Source organism: Protopterus annectens, chromosome 7.part0 (assembly GCF_019279795.1).
Source record: "Protopterus annectens isolate FY-2018-M chromosome 7.part0, PAN1.0, whole genome shotgun sequence".
In the NCBI taxonomy this organism is placed as follows: Eukaryota; Metazoa; Chordata; order Ceratodontiformes; family Protopteridae; genus Protopterus; species Protopterus annectens.
In genome coordinates this window covers 1,207,291,037-1,207,306,883 of record NC_056739.1, presented here as the reverse complement: position 1 = coordinate 1,207,306,883, position 15,847 = coordinate 1,207,291,037, and the positions used below count along the sequence as shown (strand labels likewise).

At 36.9% G+C, this 15,847-nt stretch overlaps 1 protein-coding gene across 1 annotated transcript in view; it reads left to right on the top strand.

The window, feature by feature from the left end:
* The window catches only part of CRABP1 (cellular retinoic acid binding protein 1), a 194,936-nt gene that overhangs the window by 128,575 nt on the left and 50,514 nt on the right, over positions 1 to 15,847 (top strand). The gene's annotated exons all lie outside the window — the stretch shown is intronic.

Below are 15,847 nucleotides of genomic sequence, written 5' to 3'. Positions count from 1 at the left end.
ATGTCTCATTAACATGAAGTGACATAGCCGCTCATCTTTGTACAGAGTGATTCACTAAAGACATGTGTTGTTGACAGTGTGTATGCCTGTGTACCTCTGTTGCATGACTACTGGCTGATGAATAATAGGATCATAGGAGATTACTAGACTAACGGCCCCAGGGCCCTTACAAGCCTAACCGAGTTCAACCCATTTTCCCATGGGTGTCTGGTTCAAGCAGAGAATGAAATCGGCACCCATTGCCCATGTCCAAGAGGAACACAAGTGGAATCCCAGGGTGAATTTCCAGTTACCCATCCAATCATCCAAATTACGCTTAAATAGGGCCAACAGGAGGCTTTGTTTAACTTGAATAGGAAGCTTGTTACAAATGTGGGGCAACATCTGTGAGACAAATCTGTCTCTCCAGAAAGTTCTGTTGATCTCACATACCAGGCAACATCAACAGAACTTGCTGGAGAGAGATTTATCTCACAGAGGTTGCCCCACCTTTGGAACACGCTTCCTATTTATGTTAAACAAAGCCCCTCATTGGCCCTATTTAAGCATGTGCCCTGCTGCCTTATTACACATATACTATGTGGGTTTCTGTGAACATCTTGATAAGTCTTGTAAATCTGCTGTATGTAGATAGTAAACAGTTTCCTGCACACACATGTTGTATGTGCATGCTTTTTACATTCATCCCCTTTTGTTCTCTGATTGTTTTCAACTGCTGATGCTGTATGTACACCATTGTCACTTTTGACAATGAGCTCTACTTTTGGCTAGTACTGCAAAACTGACAGTGTCTCTCTTAGCCCAAGATTTCCACTGGCTTCAAGCATGCACATCGGGGCTCATCTCATTGGCCATACAGCCCTCTGCACTGCAATCATCAGTACTGCGACACCTTGCTCTGGATGGCCAGAATACACAGAGATGGAAACAAGGATCAAACTGAATGAACCCTCGGGGTGCAAGGTTACAGGCTGAGAAAATCTGGAAGTTTTTCTTCTGGCCTACATCAGCATTTGCATCTGCATTCCTGAAAGTTGACTCCAGTTTGACCTCCACTTCCATTCCTGAATTTTCCAAGTGTCATGATGGAGGTGTTAAAGAACTGACAGCTGAATTGTAGTTGCTTGTGCAGTCAACAAGATGGGCATTGATCCACAGTCCCAGATTCAGTTCTGGTACAACAACATCCTTTTGCATTTTTCACTGTATGAAATGCTGGGATTTAAAAACTACAGACATCCTTGTCCACTGATCATATTCTTTTTGGTGTGCATATATAGTTTGTGTGTCTGTCTTAAAAAAGAATGCTGAGTTTACTTAATATCTAGTCATCTTGATGCTGTACTGTGTATATAGTGTTCCTTGCATCCCAACAGTGTTTTAGCCATAGAGTTATACGTCACTATACACCATATTATTGGTATGCAAAGCATGTAATTCTTTTAATGTAACCCAAACTAATATTGTTACTTAAGAAACAATGAAAGTGAACGAGCCATTATTATTATTATCATTATTATTATTATTGTTGTTGTTTTTGCTTTTCATGCATTTGTTATAAATGCATATAGGGCAAAAGATGCATAGTAGGAGATTATTATTATGCCACTTGTGCTGTACCATCTGTGATTTTTTTAACGTTTCTTATCTTCAGAGTTTGTTTGCTCATCGAGAGTGCATGTAAAATCCTACGTTTGTGGCATGCATAGAATCAAGGCTGACAGTATTTGTTGAAACATGAAAGCCAGTGCTGTATGATGTTCATTTCATTTTGCTTGCTCACTATCAGCATACATTGTTACTGTGTGACTCTGACAAGAAGTTGTTAAATACTTGTAGTGTAGCTATACAATGTGCAAAACATACATGTCTGTATGCTGCTGCTGCTCATAATTCATGGTCAGAGCAAATGTTTGTAATATATACTACACAGTGCACTTGTATATTCCTAATGCATCACTCCCTGAAGTATTAGTAGTATATTGTGCCCATACTACCATGTGTTAAGTTCGCTGACAATATACATAACTGTGATAAAATATTTTTGTATGTTGTCGTAGTCTGTATAAATTCAAAAGGAACAGTGTGGCGCACAGATGAATACAATCCACAGTTTATTAAGCGCTCTTTCGTCGGTAGTCAACCCCAAGACTTCATCAGAATAACAAAAATTCTTTAAGACATATGTTTAAATGGGTCTACCTGAAAACGCCAACAACAAGATAACCGACATGAAAACACCGAAAAATAAAAAAAAAGTACAAAAACACGAAACATCACAAGCCCAACAAACCAAAATCCCGACAAACAACAAAAAAAAATACCTTTCCCAAAAAACACACACAACACAAGCACACCAAAAACCTTAAAACCTACACTAAACCTTACAAACACAACTATCTATGCACTAACCTTAACCCAAACCCTAACCCTAAGGTCTGTCACTATCGCACACTTACCTTACCCGCACTCTAACCCTAACTCACTTAACCCGCCCCTAAACCTAAACTCCATCACTATCGCACACTTACCTTACCCACACCCTGACCCTAACGTCCGTCCCTATCACACACTCACCTTAACATGTCGGTGTTCTCAGCATCGGGATTCTCAACTGTCAGTCTTGTCCATTGTCGATCTTCCGGTGTTGGTGTTCTCGTTGTCTGCTTTCTGTGTTGTCCGCATTTTCAGGTAGACCCATTTAAATACATTGAAAACCACTTCCCTTTTACATCACTAACAAAATGATTGGTCAGTTAATTAAAAACATTTCATTACTTGACTGTTAAAGGCAACAACAACCCCAATAATAGTAGTAAAAACGCAGACTCATATAACTCATTCACTGCTTCAAAATTAAAAATACATTTACTCAATAAAATGAACATAAAATGACATGAAAGTGAAAATGTATGTCATATAAGAAATTAATTGTAAAAAATGAATCAAAATTATTTTGTAAAAATGAATTAAGTGTTCTCATGCCCATATTCTCCACAACTTGACACTCACACATGGAAATCAGCCTTTAGTTTCAAGAGACTAGAGATGGAGACCATTTCATTCAGCCCTGGTAAATGTGTGGCATTACGTCTAAGTTGCCATATTAATTCCCTGTACTCAAGGAATAAATCTATAGGGCCTCCTCTCTCCCTGTTACCAATCTGTTCAATAGCACTAAGTCTAAACCGATGGTTGGGAAACTCAATTATATCATATAGATGTTGGTATATTTGTTTATTAAGACTGTTGATGGTTTTACCTATATAAAAATGTCGGCACTGTTGACAAATAGCCATGTATACCAGGCACTTATTACCACAATTTAATATCTGTTTTAAGGTCAGGTTGCCGTAACCCTGAATATAGAAAAATGAATTCTCCAAGATGTAAGGGCATTGCCTACAGTGCCCACACTTTCTCATCCGTCCTTTAGTCTCCCCTACTACATTCATTTCTAGTAAATGTTTGAAAGACAGGTCCTTTTTGTATACTACTAATGGTTTATCCCCAAGCTTGTTGATAAATTCTTGTTCGCTGCCAAACAACACTCAATTATTGCTAATAATTTCTTTTATCCTGCCATAAAGGGGATTGTAGGAAAGTACCATGGCATTAACAAAGGGTTTAGTTACCACTGCATTATGTTCAACCCCCATGGTTGCCAACCTCTGTTCATCATGTGCCTTCCCCAATAATGAGAAGAAGTGTCCATCCAACCTCTTTTGGACAACTTCCTCCAAAATAGGTTCAATAAACTGTACAGGATAGCCTCACCTACCCAATATTTCTTTTAATATATTGACCTCATTCAAAGACATGTGATAATCCCTGACCATTCTAGCCAACCTAACACCTTGCCCTTTGACTAGAGATTTATTTTGGTGGATAGGATGACCACTGTCAAAGTGCAACAGGGCATTAGAGTAGGTTGGCTTTCTATAGAGTGTTGAAATGAAAGTGTGCTTATCTCTGTCCTTGTAGATAGAAATATCTAGAAAATGAACCCTTTCATCATTTGTTTCCATAGTACATTTTAAAAAGGTGGTACTAGAGTTCAAGAATACAAAAATTCCTGCAGTGCATCATAAGATCCTTCCCAAAAGATAAGTATATCGTTGAGGTAACACCTATAAAATTTACAGTGCCTAAACAATTCAGAATTCAGAATTAAACACTACAGTCATTTCCCATTCATCTAATACCATATTAGCGAACAAGGGGGTGCAAACTGCCCCCATGGCAACACCAGTTCTCTGCCTAAACAACTGACCCTCAAAAATACTAAAATTGTTTTTAAGAATAAGGTCCATTATAGTTTTAAACATTAAAACCCTAGAGTGACCAAGGCTGGTGTTTCTACAGAGAAAATCATAGAACATCATGTTGCCTTCATCATGGGGGATTACGGTAAATAGATCTTTGACATCGATAGTAACCAAAATTAAGTGGCCAGAGTACAAACTACTGTGTATTTTTTAAGGCAGTCCCAAGAATCTTTTAAAATGTGTGAACAATTTTTTAAGACATATTTAAGATGGGAGTCAATAAACTTAGCCAGGGTAAAGGTCTTGGATGCCTTTGCATCCATGATACGTCTAAGGGGAAGATTAATTGTGGCCTTGTGAGTTTTAGGTAGTCCAAAGATATGGGGGTATGAGGGTTCTCTTGTTGCAAAAAATATAACTCAGTAGTAGTGATCTGATTGTCTAATGCAAGATCACTGAGTGTGGTATCAATATTTCTGTAAGCAATATTAAGTTCATTGACTGATATCTCTTCATATATGTCACTATATAGGTGCAGTAACATATTTTCAATATAAGCCCCTTGATCCATAACCACAAGTCCACCTGCCTTATTAGGGTTCATAATTCTAATGCTTTTGTCCCTGGTAATGTTGTTTAATAAATCCTCATAGTCGCCTGTTAAATTAGATGTATGCATGTTTCTATAAGAGGAATATGTCTGTCTTATCTGATTAACACATAGATTCTCAAATACTTGTAAAATAGGGTGCAAAGGTGGATTAAAAATACTGGCTTGTTTACATAACCCTGTTTGTTCAGCTTGTACTTCATTATCAAAGTCTAATTTATGATTTAACTTCCTAACAAATAACTTAAGTTCAATTAATGAATATTCAAGTCCTAGGTTTTCTAACAGGTACAAAATTCAGGTCTTTCTGAAACAGGTCTGCCTATTGTGTAGTAATATCAACTGTACTAAGATTGTATATTTTAAAATCACCATAGTTGTTGGTCACAATGGTGCATCCATTATTAAGTTCATTAGTTACCACTTCATCACTGCTCCTCTCCCCCTCCCCCGATAGGGTCTCCCCCTGCGGGGGTAGGGGTCTGAGTAATTCACATTGTCCGCTCTCTATCCATTGTTCTGTCTCACCCTGCTGTAATTCTGTTGCCTTTGGATCTGTAGGAGTTCTGACCTTCTCAAGGGTGCCTCTAAAGGGGCCGCCTGCCCACAGTTATTGATTTCACCAATATTGTTGTTGAATTCAACTTCTTCAGTATCCTGATTATCACCTCCATTATTTGTTTGTACAACATTGCTAGTGGGTAATGGATAGGGATTGCCTCGTTCATAGTCATTGCTATCCCTGTTATGTTTTTTAACCTTTTTGTTTTAAATTATCACAATTGCTTTGTCAACATTCACAAAGACAGCTCTATACTCATTAAGTTTGGAACTAAAGCACAAGTCACTGTTAATACGTTCATTAAGACTGTCAACTTTATCTTTTAAACAGTTTATTTTCTTTTCGTTGTCCCTTACCAGTGCCTCAAGAAGTTCTCACCCTTGTCGATTGAACATGGTAATAAGGAGGCCCTATAGATTTATTCCTTGAGTACAGGGAATTAATATGGCAACTTAGATGTAATGCCACACATTTACCAGGGCTGAATGAAATGGTCTCCATCTCTAGTCTCTTAAAACTAAAGGCTGATTTCCATATGTGGATGTTAAGTTGTGGAGAATATGGGCATGAGAACACTTAATTCATTTTTACAAAATAATTTTAATTCATTTTTTGCAATTAATTTCTTATATGACATACATTTTCACTTTCATGTCATTTCATGTTCATTTTATTGGGTATATGTATTTTTAATTTTGAAGCAGTGAATGAGTTATATGAGTCTACATTTTTACCACTATTATTGGGGTTGTTGTTGATTTTAACAGTCAAGTAATGAAATATTTTTAATTAATTGACCAATCATTTTGTTAGTGATGTAAAAGGGAAGTGGTTTTCAATGTATTTAAACATGTGCCTTGAAGTATTTTTGTTATTCTGATGAAGTCTTGGAGTTGACTACCGACGAAAGCATTTAAACTGTGGATTGTGTTCACCTGTGTGCCATACTGTTCCTTTTCAATTTATACAGTCTGTTTTCTTTGTGTTATATTGTCATAGTCTCTTTTTTAACTGACAGAGTCTGAGTGTTGTAGAAGGTACCTTTGAGTTTGAACAGATACGTCTGAGTGGCGTAGAAGGCTGATCCAATATTATAGTGCAAATAGTGGGTGATATTTGAGAAAACTACTTGGACCATTTCCATGTTTTTTAGCCTGTATCCCTGTTTCATCAAATTGTCCACTGTAGTCTTTTTAGCAAACATGTTTTCTTCATGTTTGTACTCCAGCCATCAGAATCTCTGCACTTGGTCTTGGATTTTGTTGTTGTTATTATGTTGACATTTATTATTTAGTTATGCTTTACTGACCCAAGTTAGCCTTACTTCGTAAGACTACTTAACAGAGGGGATCAGAGATGGTAAAAGCTCCTTGAAACAGTGTACAGTGTTAAAGAGAGTAAATAATATCATAGATAGCAAGTAAAATAAATAAGATATTCATTACAGTTAATACCAGAGACACAAACGGTGGAGGAGAGTCTTAAACAAGTCATGACTAATCTAATATAATGGAATGAAAATTATTATGCAAGGTTCTCTCATCTAGTATTAAACATCAGAGGAAGAAGTGGCAATATACTGTACTTCTACACAGGGTACCTAAGCAGTAGTTATAAGTATACATAAGGAGGAAACGTATAGATGTAAATATCAGCTCACTAAAGTTGTTATATCTTCCCTAGGTATAATATACACCGACAACCAGTTTAGAAGAAAGACACAACTTCCTCTTGATGAAGGTTTATCATGGAAGCTTAAGGCTTTAATGTATACCCATGAAGCTATGCAAGAGATAGCTAAGAATGAGAAAAGGTACAAAGTTAATGTGGGGATATACGACAACTGGTTCCCAAGATGGGATATGGTAGACCGCTGTGAAGAGAGAATAAAAGAACTTATAGGAATATGGAAATGTACAGAAAGGGAGAATTTCAAAAGAAATAAAGAGCACTGAGAGGAGGGAATAGTACGCAGATTAAACATTCAATTATCAAAGTGGAGGAACTCGAATCAAGTACTAAAGCCACTTAAAAAATGTATTTAGTTAATAGCAGTTTATGAGACACCACTTATAGGATAGGTTGGGGTGAGACTTAAGCAACATGTTTTGAGTGTTTTAGCAAAGCAGGCCCAGCCCTCAATGGATTATTGTTTTTGTAATTATGGAGTATTAGATAAGGTAGCTTGTTTTACAGGGTGCATAATGAATGTCTCAGATACTTATGACAGAGTCTGAGTGATGTAGAAGGTACTTTCAAGCTTGAACAGACACGTCTGAGTTAACTAGGAGGCTGATCCAATATTATAGTGGAAAAAAACTGATGACATTTGAGAAAACTACTGGGACCATTGCTATTTTTGGTCTGCCAGTCATATTTATGGAGATCTGCACAGTGCTTAGTAATCAAAAGAATTTCAGTTGTAAAACAAGGTAGGCAGTACTAAATATTTTTGCAGAGTTATATATACTTAACTGAGGACTAACCACCATTACAAAACCACAAGTCTTTCTAGTTAGTGATCCCTTTGTATAGCATATCAGATGTTAGTTATTGCTTAATTCTGTTATGAGCACCACAGTTTGGGTATCCTTGCTTTACCAACTGGTCTACATGATACTTTATTGTTTAAAAATCTTCCTTGATAATTTCAAGTATGGACAACTTCAAGTTGCCCAAAGAGACTAAAATGCAGTGTTGAGGTCTTAACCTCAATTAGACAACTAGACTGGCCAGTTTGTTTACCAAAGAGCATACTAAGTTGTCCTACAATTGCGCCAAAAACAGATGTTGTATTCCACATAAGCATAGAATTGTGTGCATATCAAATTAGTGAGGTATTCCCTACATGTGCAGACACTTTGTTATAGAATAACAAGAGAAGCCAGGGGCCTAAAATGGACCCATGTGGTGCACCTACCCTTAAGAGACAGAGAGATGAGAAACTCTTCTTGAATGCATGAGTGTACGCTGTGAGATGGGTAATGGTGAGACTATTCTATAGATTTTGTAAAACATTTTTCAGCTAGCCTGTACAAGAGCACAGAGTGATGCACAGTGTCAAATGCATTGGTAAAACTGCTACATATTGACCTCACCTTTGTCTAGATCATAGATATACAGTGTGGAGGTTCAGGCTGTTAGGCATCAAGACATTTTCCTGCATTAAATTTGGCTGGGGGCACATGGCTGAAGTGAAATTCAGCTGCAGAAACATATGGCTGTAGTAAATTCATTGTAGGCATGGAGAAGCATGCAGCATCATGCCCACAGCTTCAGTAACAAAGTGCATGGGGACAATGGAAGTGATGGGTGTTGGCGTGCAGTACATGCTTATGTGACTACAACATGAAGAAATGTGCTAAAGCATGGAGGAACGCTGCACACTGCTGTAGTCTTGCATATGCTCCAGTATGTGTTTTAGGCAATGTTCCCTTGACACTGTGATGGGGTTAATGCTCTACACACAAATCCATAAAGGCATTGGTCATTGTGCACAGCATTTTCATGGCACTGTCATGTCCAATGGGCATCCTGCTGCTGATGCCTGCCATCTCTAGGTGCCTTAGAGGTCATAGGCATTATTTCCACCCTATACACTTGGATATTGATGCAAATTTGTATTATAATAAAGTTTACTATTGCTTCTCTTTTGGTTTGAGCATTTGCTTAGGAATATTTTGATTATCATTGTTCTATATTTGGTGCTTTCTACGTTTCTCTTTAGATTAACAGTAGTGTTGCTACATATGTACATGCTGTTACTTAACATGAAGTGTTAAGTGGCTACATGACGCATATGACAAACAGAGGCAGATAGATTGTGGAAGGTGGATGTGGATTTCTGACATTAATGCTGAGATATTTGGATATAACAAAAGTTTCTGTATTGGGGAATAGGAGTTTGTGAGTGAGTGTTTGCAGGTTTGGGTTGGAGTGAGGGCTAGGTAAGGAGCTAGATTAAGTATTCTGAAAGTATGTTGATGTATGTGGTGTGCGTCTGAGCAGCATGTGCAGTGCGTAGTGTTACAGAAAGGGATTTCCTAAGGTAAGGCTTCAGGTTAGGGTTTAGGGCAAGCTTAGGGTTAGGGTTTGCATGCATTAGTAAGGTGGTGCAGGGTGGGCAAAGCACAAATTGCACGAAAGAGTATGATATGCTTATCACTGAAGTATGATTTAGAGACAAAAGTAGACCAATAGCTTTACCAAGACTTAATGGTCATCTAAGTATAACAACAACGGAAGGTGAGGGGGGTATTTTGTATGAAGGGACTCGTTTGACTTCATACAGTGAGCTAATTAACTGACTATTGTTAATTTAAAAAGGGCAAAGAGAAACTAGAAGTTGCCCTTTTTATAGGTCTATCAGTGAAAGCAATACAACATCTAAAGAATTTTGAGATGTACTTAAGGGATTTTTTAATAAGTATTATTTAATAGCAGGGAATAGTAATGCTCCTGGTGTAAACTAGGAGGTACCAACAACAGAGAATGTAGTTATAAATGACATAAATGACTCGAGCATCGAGAATAATGACATATATAGACAGGGAGGGACCCCACAGGGTTAGATAATGTTCTTGGTGTTGTATGTGTTCAAGATAAATATAATATAAACAGAGTAAAATAATACAGATCACCTTTCTTAGTATGGGTTGTTGACACTCTGTCATACAGGGTTCATAAATTATGAAGAACTTATAAATAAATTCTACCAATCTAATTTACAGTTGCCAATGGGGCAGTAGAAGACTGAAACTGGCAAGCAGCACTAGTAGATTTGTTGTTTGTCTTTCGGCTTTTCCCGGTTAGGGGTCGCCACAGCAGAACTCCAGTCCACTAATAATTGGCAGTAGATTTTCACGAACGCTGAGGTGCCAGCTTGACGTTCAACCTTCAACTAAGGCACGCCCATTTACGCATGTCTTTCGAACGCCCACCCAACCGTGGGGAGGACATGCAGACTCCACACAGAAGGCACTCCCTGCACTCCAGCTGAGAATCAAATGGGAGAACCTCTTGCTGTGAGGCAACAACGCTACCACTGCACCACCACGGCAAGCAGCACTAGTAGATAAATATGTTAAAGAAAGTTGGAATTTTTTTGTGGTTAGATCAACCAACTGATAGACAAACTTGTGTCCAGTGATACAGTTATGAAACAGGGTAGGACATTTCCATCTTGGTGGGCAAAACACTTATTTATTTATTGATATTTGATTACTGGAAAAGTCCAACTGGGTAGAAGTCTATTTTCAGTCAAGGTCCAGGGAGAAATGTTCCAAATTATTACAAAACATTTTCAGTAGAATAATTTTATAATCTTCAAAAATAAAATAAAAACATCTGTAGTTTAAATAATTTTAACAAATTAGACAGAATATAAAAATATTGTTTAAGAATTGATACACAGTATTAGGCAATCATTTAATATTTACAGAAATTGTAGTCAGTTTGTAGAGAAATTAATGGTAAGTTATTCTAATACAAATGGAAATTGCAATATGAAGTGAGGGAAAAACAGGCTTATGGTATATTTAGAGAGAAAGTCAGGAAAGAGAATTTGATAGCAGCAAGGAAGTAAGTGAAGAAGGTATAGTAAGTAGATATAAGGAATGAAAATGTACCTGCTCACATTTAGGGATATAGTTTATCCTGGTTTTGAGCAAGAACATAGCCAGAGTTTAGCTATGAATTCTTTCAGAGTGGTTTTGAAAGATGGGAGGGTATGTGTATATGTTAGTTGATGGGGTAGTTCTGACCAATTTAGGCTTTTTAGTGCTATTTTAGTGTTCTACTGTTAGGTGGTTCTGAAAGTATTTGCTGCAAATTTAGCAACTTTGTTATAGCATTGTTATAGCATTGTCCAAGTTTTCATTTTTGTGAAGCCTGGAAGTTAGTAAGTAGTTAGAAGAGTGGAGGGGAGATAAGTAGTGGCAGCTGTAGTTTTAGTTGCGTCAGTGAAAAAGTTTTTGGATCTGTAAAGAATCCCTAGTTTTTTATATGCAATTTTGTATATGCAGGTTGAATGTAAGATTATTATCCACTATCACCCCTAATAATTTGCTGTGCGAATTGACTACAATGGTTGTATTGTAAAGAGAGAGGAGCTGAAATTTTGTTTTTTTCATGAGAGAGTGATTTGGGGGAAAAAAGTAGTAGTTTGATCTTTTTTGGGTTGAGCATGAGTTGTGAGTTATGAAGCCATATTTCAGTGGCTGTTAAAGCTTCCTGAGTAATTTTTTGGAGGTGTACCTTTTTGTCAGATGTGCAAATGAGAGTGGAATTGTCTGCATATTGTATCAGGGTGGTCTGTTGTGTGGATATGTAGAGGGTGTTAATGAAAATGTTAAAGAGGAGCGGACAAAAGATAGAGTCTTGTGTTACACTGGTGGTGACTGCAAGGTAAGGAGAGAGCATGGAGTGCCATTTTTACTGACTGATACCTATTATACAGGTAGCTTCTGAACCACAGAAGGGTGAGCTAAGAGCGACCTAGTGAGGAATTTTGAAGTAGGTTTGCTGTGACAAACTGTGCCAAAGTCTTTAGACAAATTTAGAAATAAGAAAGAGACTACTTTGCCATTATCTCTAGCTTTATTGACAGTATCTATATAGGTTAAAAGGGCAGTGCTAGTACTATGGGAAGGAGAAAAGCCATCCTGTGTAGGGGATTGGAGTTCTTCCTGCAGGAGATACTCTAGCAATTGTTTTAGAATACATTTTTTTCAAGTATTTTTGTGAAGGGAGATAAGATTGCTGTAAGTCTAAAGTTATTAATGTCTATTGAATTTTCCCTTTTGTGCAGAGGGATAATATGTGACTTTTTCCAGAGAGAGGGAACATGGGATTCCTGGACTGGCCTATTTATAAGGATTGAGACAGGATAGGCAAAGCTATTGCCTGGTATTTTTAGGTGCTCACTCGGAAGGTCATCAGCTGAAGTGGAACATGGTTTAAGTTTGTTTAAGAGTAGTTTTATATAGGATCTGGACACAGGTTTGAAGGTGAAAATGGATGTGGTGATAAGTGGCTGGTGGACAGGGTTGGGATTAGATATTGAGGCATCCTTGGTTATAGATGTTATACTATCTATAAAATAAGAGTTGAACTGTATTACACTTTTAAGTGGTGAGTTATCAGGAGAGGAGATTGGGATGAATTTTTGGCCAGGATGTAAAATTTCTTTAATGGATGTCCAAAATATTTTAGGGTTATGTTTAGAATTATTCTGAAAGTTATAATAGTGTATTTTTGTCTTCATTTATTTCCTTTTTAGTACGAATGCAAAGCATTCTGAAGTTTTCAAGATATTCAGATGTTTTATATTTTGCCATTCTTTCTGTGCTTTTTCTCTATCCTGCATTAGCATTCTACTCTTTTTGGATAGCCAAACTGCATTATTTGTTTTCAGTCTCTTCCTTCTAGGAGGTGCAAGGATATTTATGATATTTAGAAAAGTTGTATTCAATTTCATTTACACCATTGTCTAAGGGGAGGATTTTTAGGAAGTTTCAGTTAATAGATGATAGTGTAGTAATGAACATTTCTGGGTTAAACTTGGAAAGGTTACATGTTGTTTTATAACTATGCTATTTAACTGAATCTGCGAGATGTCTGATCATGCTTAACAAAAGTGCATAATAAAAATGTCTGTCTGTCAGTTATAGAGAGCAACCATATGTGAATAGTAAACAACACTACCAAAAAGTCAAACAAGACCTAAAAAACAGACTTAGATATGAAATTATGTTGGCTGAACCCCCTAGCAATGACATGAAAGTGTTATTTAAACATTTGAGGACATATGGAAATAACAGCATATCTAACATTAATTTATTAATTAGCAATGTGATAGTGACTGATAATCATTTGGCAAATATGTTAATTTTTTTGGTGGTATTAGTAATATTACACATGAGAAAAAAGACATAGAGATTAACTGCCTGGATACTTCTGCTAAGGTTACTATGTAAATCATATTAAACGTTACCAGATCCATAAAATCTACCTCCACAGCTGGACTAGACTGGATGGTTTAAATGTGTATTTCCTCATGAATATCATTAATATGTTTTTAAACACCTTTATTAAATTATCACTTAAGACGTAGGGACTCACTCATTAATAGAAGGACATTATTAAGTATGTAGTCCCATACCGAATGCATTTATTTCAACGTTCCCTTAAAATAAATTTGTGTCTAAGATCAGAAGAAGTGATAGCAATTCTCATACTTAAAAGCAGTAGCATCAGTTGTGTGGATAATTATCGAGTTACAGGTTTAACAAGCAATATAGGGAAATGTTTTCAAAAGATGATCTATGATATTTCAATTGGTGCCTAATAATATAATGTATGGGATGGATATTAAACAAGATGGCTTCATGACGGGTCATGCCTGTTTAACTAATTTAATCACCTTTACATGGATTTATTTGATACATAAGACCAGAGAATTTTAGCCAATATAATTTATATAGAGTTGGCTAAGACATATTATTGTGTTTGCCACAAAGAAATATTAATAACTATGCAAGATCTATATATTAATAAGTATATTATAAGGTGGGTGGCAAATTATTTCAGTACAGAAGTTGTAAAGTGAGAATTAAAATGCTTTCCCAGAGGAGAAGAAGATGGTTGATGGGGTACCACAGGGACTAGTGCTTAGGCCATTATTGGTTAGTATATTTATGCTGAAATGCCCAACAAAAATGAGTATATGGTTAAGTAAGTTTACTGAGGACATTAATATACGAGGAACAGAGTCTAAGTAAAAAAAACAGCCCTCACAGGTTTTATGGATATCCTTCATAGCTAGTCTAAAATCAATAATATACACTTTAATGCTAAAAAATGTAAGGTTATCCACTTATATACAATCCCTGTTATCTTTATGCTCTGGGCAATTGTACTACAGCTGAGGAGAACAATAGTGACTTCTGTATAGTGCTTGACAAATGTTTTGCACATGAAAATAATATTAATTAGGTGATAAGAAAACGTGACTCAATAATGAAGGATATATTATGCACCCTGTCAAGCAGACAAGAAAAGGTACTGACTCATATTTGTACAGCAGTGGTAATCACCATATATTGAACACTGTGCAGGTCTGTGTGCATATAGCAAGTCTCAGATAATGGAATTAGAAAGGATTCAGAGGACTTTCACAAGTCTTATCCTTAAATGTCAGGATAGTGTAGTTGTGGCTTCCATGTTGGCAGGGGAAATGTATGCTACATCAATATTTCACAACGAATCATTCTTTTCTTATAGTGTTACCTACTTTCACAACAAATCTTGAAAATAACTATTATCATTGCAGAGCAGGCTAGTTGCGGAGTTCATTGCTAATTAATTTCAGAAAAACAGAATGTTAGGCAGTACTTAAGAAATCCTTGGATATGTGGGTCACGGATAGGGTGTATGACCCTAAATTTTTTTGTGCAGCTCCTATATAGTCTCTACAGAACCTTTGAGTTTATTTTCATAAACACATTGTACAATGAACAGTTTAATTCTGCAACCCTAAACAGGTGAAGAAACCATTTAATTAAGAAGGTATATATATATATATATATATATATATATATATATATATATATATATATATATATAAAGTGGTGCCAGTTAACTTTGTCAGACATTAATTTTGTCAATAACATTAACTGCAGGCTCTTTTTGCCAAATATTTACTTTATCAGACACCCAAAAATGTAAATATCTGTACTGCCAAAAAAGGTAAGTTGATTTGTGCACAGTATGGGAATGTTTTTGTGTGAGTGTGTGTGTGTGTGTGTGTGTGTGTGTGTGTGTGTGTGTGTGTGTGTGTGTGTGTGTGTGTGTGTGTGTGTGTGTGTGTGTGTGTGTCTGATTGTGTGTGTGTGTGTGTGTGTGTGTGTGTGTGTGTGTGTGTGTGTGTGTGTGTGTGTGTGTGTGTGTGTGTGTGTGTGCGTGTGTGTGTGTGTGTGTGTGTGTGTGTGTGTGTGTGTGTGTGTGTGTGTGTGTGTGTGTGTGTGTGTGTGTGTGTGTGTGAGTGTGTGAGTGTGTTTATGGATAGGCAATGGAATAATTTTAGTGCTGTTTTTATGGATTGGAGTGTATGTGCAAGTGTTAGCTATTTAGGGTTGGGGTTAGGTTAGGTGATGGTTTTAGTGCAGTGTAGTGTGTGCGTGCATGTGTGGTTGTGTGTTTTTGTGTATGTGTGTTCTGTGACAGAGTGTATTGATTAGTGGTACGGTTGGGAAAAGGGTTTTTCATAAGGAAATGTGTAGGGTTGGGGTAGAGGTAGGGCTTGAGTTAGGGTTAACGGGGGGGTGAAGACAAGACAGACAAGAGGTATGGTGACACAATGAGGGAGAGGGAACACAATGGTGAAGGAGACATCAGACAATCAGAGAG